The following is an 8,811-nucleotide window of genomic DNA, read 5'->3' on the forward strand; positions in this document are numbered from 1 at the left end:
GTCACATGTAGATACGTGACATGTAGATACGTGACATGTAGATACGTGACATGTATCTACATGTGACACGTAGATACGTGTTGACACGTAGATACGTGACACGTATCTACATGTGACACGTAGATACGTGTGACACGTAGATACGTGTTGACACGTAGATACGTGTTGACACGTAGATACGTGTTGACACGTAGATACGTGACACGTATCTACATGTGACACGTAGATACGTGTGACACGTAGATACGTGTGACACGTAGATACGTGACACGTAGATACGTGTGACACGTAGATTCGTGTGACACGTAGATTCGTGTGACACGTAGATTCGTGTGACACGTAGATACGTGTGACACGTAGATACGTGTGACACGTAGATACGTGTGACACGTAGATACGTGTGACACGTAGATACGTGACACGTAGATACGTGACATGTAGATACGTGACATGCATCTACATGTGACATGTAGATACATGACATGTATCTACATGTGACATGTAGATACATGACATGTATCTACATGTGACATGTAGATACATGACATGTATCTACATGTCACATGTAGATACATGTCATGTATCTACATGTGACATGTAGATACATGTGACACGTAGATATGTGACACGTAGATACATGTGACACGTAGATACGTGACACGTAGATACATGTGACACGTAGATACGTGACACGGAGATACATGTGACACGTAGATACGTGACACGTAGATACATGACACGTAGATACATGTGACACGTAGATACATGTGACACGTAGATACGTGACATGTAGATATATAACATGTAGATACATGACATGTAGATACGTGACATGTAGATACGTGACATGTAGATACGTGACATGTAGATACATATAACATGTAGATACATATAACATGTAGATACATGACATGTAGATACGTGACATGTAGATACGTGACATGCATCTACATGTGACATGTAGATACATGACATGTATCTACATGTGACATGTAGATACATGACATGTATCTACATGTGACATGTAGATACATGACATGTATCTACATGTCACATGTAGATACATGTCATGTATCTACATGTGACATGTAGATACATGTGACACGTAGATACGTGACACGTAGATACATGTGACACGTAGATACGTGACACGTAGATACATGTGACACGTAGATACGTGACACGGAGATACATGTGACACGTAGATACGTGACACGTAGATACATGACACGTAGATACATGTGACACGTAGATACGTGACATGTAGATATATAACATGTAGATACATGACATGTAGATACGTGACATGTAGATACGTGACATGTAGATACGTGACATGTAGATACATATAACATGTAGATACATATAACATGTAGATACATGACATGTAGATACGTGACATGCAGATATATAACATGTAGATATGTGACATGTAGATACGTGACATGTAGATACGTGACATGTAGATACATATAGTGAATTAGTGAAGTGAATTATATTTATATAGCGCTTTTCTCTAGTGACTCAAAGCGCTTTACATAGTGAAACCCAATATCTAAGTTACATTTAAACCAGTGTGGGTGGCACTGGGAGCAGGTGGGTAAAGTGTCTTGCCCAAGGACACAACAGCAGTGACTAGGATGGCGGAAGCGGGGATCGAACCTGGAACCCTCAAGTTGCTGGCACGGCCACTCTACCAACCGAACTATACTGCATGTACATGTAGATACATATAACATGTAGATACATGACATGTAGATAAGTGACATGTAGATACGTGACATGTAGATACATATAACATGTAGATACGTGACATGTAGATACATATAACATGTAGATACATGACATGTAGATACGTGACATGTAGATACATATAACATGTAGATACATGACATGTAGATATATAACATGTAGATACATATAACATGTAGATACATATAACATGTAGATACATGACATGTAGATATATAACATGTAGATACATATAACATGTAGATACATATAACATGTAGATACATGACATGTAGATATATAACATGTAGATATGTGACATGTAGATACATATAACATGTAGATACATGACATGTAGATACATATAACATGTAGATACATATAACATGTAGATACGTGACATGTAGATACATAACATGTACAAACGTACATACATGACATGTAGATATATAACATGTAGATACATAACATGTAGATCCATAACATGTAGATCCATAACATGTAGATACATATAACATGTAGATACATATAACATGTAGATACATGACATGTAGATACATGACATGTAGATACATATAACATGTAGATACATATAACATGTAGATACATATAACATGTAGATACATGACATGTAGATACATGACATGTAGATACATATAACATGTAGATACGTGACATGTAGATACATATAACATGTAGATACATGACATGTAGATACATGACATGTAGATACATGACGTAGATACATATAACATGTAGATACATATAACATGTAGATACGTGACATGTAGATACATAACATGTACAAAAGTACATACATGACATGTAGATACATAACATGTAGATACATAACATGTGGATACATAACATGTAGATCCATAACTTGTAGATACATCACATGTAGATACATATAACATGTAGATACATATAACATGTAGATACATGACATGTAGATACATATAAAATGTAGATACATGACATGTAGATACATGACATGTAGATACATGACATGTAGATATATAACATGTAGATACATGACATGTAGATACATGACATGTAGATATATAACATGTAGATATATAACATGTAGATACATGACATGTAGATATATGACATGTAGATACATGACATGTAGATATACAACATGCAGATACATGACATGTAGATACATGACATGTAGATATATAACATGTAGATACATGACATGTAGATACCTGACATGTAGGTACCTGACATGTAGATACATGACATGTAGATACATGACATGTAGATACATGACATGTAGATACATATAACATGTAGATACATGACATGTAGATACATATAACAAGTAGATACATGACATGTAGATACGTGACATGTAGATACGTGACATGTAGATACATAACATGTACAAACGTACATACATAACATGTAGATACATGACATGTAGATACGTGACATGTAGATACGTGACATGTAGATACATATAACATGTAGATACATGACATGTAGATACGTGACATGTAGATACATAACATGTACAAACGTACATACATAACATGCAGATACATGACATGTAGATACATGACATGTAGATATATAACATGTAGATACATGACATGTAGATACATGACATGTAGATACATGACATGTAGATATATAACATGTAGATACATGACATGTAGATATATAAAATGTAGATATATAACATGTAGATACATGACATGTAGATGTATAAAATGTAGATACATGACATGTAGATACATGACATGTAGATACATGACATGTAGATATATAACATGTAGATACATAACATGTAGATACATGACATGTAGATACATGACATGTAGATATATAAAATGTAGATATATAACATGTAGATACATGACATGTAGATATATAAAATGTAGATATATAACATGTAGATACATGACATGTAGATATATAACATGTAGATACATGACATGTAGATACATATAACATGTAGATACATGACATGTAGATATATAAAATGTACATATATAACATGTAGATACATGACATGTAGATACATGACATGTAGATATATAACATGTAGATACATAACATGTAGATATATAACATGTAGATATATAGCATGTAGATACATGACATGTAGATACATATAACATGTAGATATATAGCATGTAGATACATAACATGTAGATACATGACAAGTAGATATATAACATGTAGATACATGACATGTAGATATATAACATGTAGATACATGACATGTAGATACATGACAAGTAGATATATAACATGTAGATACATGACATGTAGATATATAACATGTAGATACATGACATGTAGATACATGACATGTAGATATATAACATGTAGATACATGACATGTAGATATATAACATGTAGATACATGACATGTAGATACATGACATGTAGATATATAACATGTAGATACATGACATGTAGATATATAACATGTAGATACATGACATGTAGATATATAACATGTAGATATATAACATGTAGATACATGACATGTAGATATACGACATGTAGATACATAACATGTAGATATATAACATGTAGATATATAACATGTAGATATATAACATGTAGATACATGACATGTAGATATATGACATGTAGATACATGACATGTAGATATATAACATGTAGATACATAGACGCACACAGCTGCTTGGATTGATGCTAAATATTAGTGGAGTTAAGACCGCCCATCTAAAGTCAACTAGTGCAAGTAAAATAATTATATTTGGTAACAAATTGCTACAATTTGTGTTTTATCTTTATTAAAAGTGTTTTACCTGCTACATGACTTATCTGACTACATGTATCCATAGTTTTGTTGTCAGTACTTACTAATAATTGTATTTTTCTGAAAGCACAGACCAGCAGTGGCAACCATAAATCATGAAACATTTAATATCTCAATAAAACTTTTTTTTGTTACTATATTCTTACCTAATGCTTGTTTGTGGCAGACTAGATGTAACATGGTAAATTGTACTTTGTTCTTTGAGCGCAACAAGAAAAGCCCGATGTGTTTATTAATGCCTTTTAATTTATGTTTTAACCTTCTAAAATTGTTCTTTGAGTGCAATAGGAAACATGCTTATTGTATTGTACAAAAGCAGTGAAGTTGTCACGTCGTGTAAATGGTCAATAAAAAGAGAATACAACAAATCCTTTTCAACTTATATTCAATTGAATAGACTGCAAAGACAACATATTTCATGTTCACACTGAGATACTATTTTTTTTTTTGCAATTAATCATTAACTTAGATTTAATGGCAGCAACACATTGCAAAAAAGTTGTCACGGGGGCATTTTTACCACTGTGTTACATGGCCTTTCCTTTTAACAACACTCAGTAAAGGTTTTGAAGTGGAATTCTTTCCCATTCTTGCTTGATGTACAGCTTAAGTTGTTCAACAGTCTCCCTTCTCATATTTTAGCCTTCACACATTTTCAATGTCTGGACTACAGGCAGGTCAGTCTAGTACCCGCACTCTTTTACTATGAAGCCACGCTGTTGTAACACCTGGCTTGGCATTGAAATAAGCAGGGGCGTCCATGATAACGTTGCTTGGATGGCAACATATGTTGCTCCAAAAGCTGTATGTACCTTTCAGCATTAATGGTGCTCTCACAGATGTGTAAGTTACCCATGCCTTGGCCACTAATACACCACCAAATGCGCCTAGAACAATCCGGATGGTTCTTTTCCTCGATGTTCTGGGAGGACACGACGTCCGGTTTCCAAAAACAATTTGAAATGTGGACTCATCAGACCACTTTTCCGCTTTGCATCAGTCCATCTTAGATGAGCTCGGGCCAAGCGAAGCCGGCGGCGTTTCCGGGTGTTGTTGATAAATGGCTTTCACTTTGCAGAGTAGAGTTTTAACTTGCACTTACAGATGTAGCAACGGACTGTAGTTACTGACAGTGGTTTTCTGAAGTGTTCCTGAGCCCATGTGGCGATATCCTTTACACACTGATGTGGCTTTTTGATGCAGTACCGCCTGAGGGATCCAAGATGCGTAATATCATGGCTTACGTGCAGTGATTTCTCCAGATTGTCTGAACTTTTTGATGATATTACGGAGTGTAGATGGTGAAATCCCTAAATTCCTTGCAATAGCTTGGTTGAGAAATGTTGTTCTTAAACAATTTGCTCAGGCATTTGTTGACAAAGTGGTGACCCTCGCCCCGTCCTTGTTTGTGAATGACTGAGCATTTCATGGAAGCTACTTTTATACCCAATCATGGCACCCACCTGTTCCCAATTTGCCTGTTCACCCGCGGGATGTTCCAAATAAGTCTTTGACGAGCATTCCTCAACTTTCTCACTCTTTTTTGTCACTTGTGCCAGCTTTTTTGAAACATGTTGCATGCATCAAATTCCAAATGAGCTAATATTTGCAAAGTTTCTCAGTGTGAACATTAAATATGTTGTCTTTGCAGTCTATTCAATTGAATAGAAGTTGAAAAGGATTTGTTGTATTCTCTTTTTATTGACCGTTTACACAACGTGACAACTTCGCTGCTTTTGGATTTTGCGTAAGATTTTCTGTTAAAATAAAGCCAATATTGACATTTTTTGTAGTTCCCTTCAATATTCATTTTGGTATCGGTACCAAATTATTGGTATCCTAGTTTGGACGCTTGACTGATTGAGTGTCACGTTAGGTTTGCTGCATCAGGACTAAGACAAAGGAACCCAAGTCGGTGGAGAAGTGGGCCGTACCAAAACCAAGGCACATGTGGTCTTACTAAATAAACAAGGTGACCCTTCCCAAACTGCCTGCAGGTTCAATTCCCAATGCATGAAACTTACAGTGAGCTTGTGACAACGTTTAGAGGTCAGCAAGTAGAAGACTTCCTCACATGTCCTGAAAACAACATATTAGTGACGGAGTTTGTTCAACCTTCTTCTGGAATGAAGTGTTTGTCCTGTCAAAATAAAACTCACCCAACTAGACTCTATAGGCAGATGTACCTCAGGTAGAGGACACACCTGTTGGACAGGTTTATCAGCAGGTGTATTACCGACATTAAAGTTGACATGCAGGTGTATTACCACTATTAGAGGTGACATGCAGGTGTACTACCACTATTAAAGGTGACATGCAGTGTATTACCGCTATTAGAGGTGACATGCAGGTGTATTACCACCATTAGGTGACATGCAGGTGTATTACCACCATTAGGTGACATGCAGGTGTATTACCACCATTAGAGGTGACGTGCAGGTGTATTACCACCATTAGAGGTGACGTGCAGGTGTATTACCACCATTAGAGGTGACGTGCAGGTGTATTACCACTATTAAAGGTGACATGCAGGTGTATTACCACTATTAGAGGTGACATGCAAGTGTATAACCACTATTAGAGGTGACATGCAGGTGTATTACCACTATTAAAGGTGACGTGCAGTTGTATAACCAATATAAAAGGTGATGTGCAGGTGTATAACTAATATTAAAGGTGACGTGCAGGTGTATTACCAATATTAAAGGTGACGTGCAGGTGTATAACCAATATAAAAGGTGACATGCAGGTGTACCACCACTATTAGAGGTGACATGCAGGTGTATAACTAATATTAAAGGTGACGTGCAGGTGTATTACCAATATTAAAGGTGATGTGCAGGTGTATAACCGATATAAAAGGTGACATGCAGGTGTATTACCAATATAAAATGTCACATGCAGGTGTATAACTAATATTAAAGGTGACGTGCAGGTGTATTACCAATATTAAAGGTGACGTGCAGGTGTATAACCAATATAAATGGTGACATGCAGGTGTACCACCACTATTAGAGGTGACATGCAGGTGTATAACTAATATTAAAGGTGACGTGCAGGTGTATTACCAATATTAAAGGTGATGTGCAGGTGTATAACCGATATAAAAGGTGACATGCAGGTGTATTACCAATATAAAATGTCACATGCAGGTGTATAACCACTATTAGAGGTGACATGCAGGTGTATTAGCACTATAAAAGGTGACATGCCGGTGTATTACCAATATAAAAGGTGACGTGCAGGTGTATTACCAATATAAAAGATGACATGCCGGTGTATTACCAATATAAAAGGTGACGTGCAGGTGTATTACCAATATCAAAGTTAACGTGCAGGTGTAGTACCACTATAAGAGGTGACGTGCAGGTGTAGTACCAATATTAAAGGTGATGTGCAGGTGTATTACCAATATAAGAGGTGACATGCAGGTGTATTACCAATATTAAAGGTGACACGCAGGTGTAGTACCAATATAAGCGGTGACGTGCAGGTGTAGTACCAATATAAGAGGTGACGTGCAGGTGTATTACCAATATAAAAGGTGACGCACAGGTGTACTACCAATATCAAAGGTGACGTGCAGGTGTACTACCACTATTAAAAGGTGACGTGCAGGTGTAGTACCAATGTAAGAGGTGACGTGCAGGTGTATTACCAATATAAAAGGTGACATAGATGTGCATTACCAATATAAAAGGTGACGTGCAGGTGTTTTACCAATATAAAAGGTGACGTGCAGGTGTATTACCAATATAAAAGGTGACGTGCAGGTGCATTACCAATATAAAAGGTGACGTGCATGTGTATTACCAATATTAAAGGTGATGTGCAGGTGTATTACCAATATAAGAGGTGACATGCAGGTGTATTACCAATATTAAAGGTGACGTGCAGGTGTAGTACCAATATAAGCGGTGACGTGCAGGTGTAGTACCAATATAAGAGGTGACGAGCAGGTGTTTTACCAATATTAAAGGTGACGTGCAGGTGTATTACCAATATTAAAGGTGACGTGCAGGTGTATAACCAATATAAAAGGTGACATGCAGGTGTACCACCACTATTAGAGGTGACATGCAGGTGTATAACTAATATTAAAGGTGACGTGCAGGTGTATTACCAATATTAAAGGTGATGTGCAGGTGTATAACCGATATAAAAGGTGACATGCAGGTGTATTACCAATATAAAATGTCACATGCAGGTGTATAACCACTATTAGAGGTGACATGCAGGTGTATTAGCACTATAAAAGGTGACACGCCGGTGTA

This window comes from Entelurus aequoreus, linkage group LG27, assembly GCF_033978785.1.
Source record: "Entelurus aequoreus isolate RoL-2023_Sb linkage group LG27, RoL_Eaeq_v1.1, whole genome shotgun sequence".
Lineage (NCBI taxonomy): Eukaryota > Metazoa > Chordata > Actinopteri > Syngnathiformes > Syngnathidae > Entelurus > Entelurus aequoreus.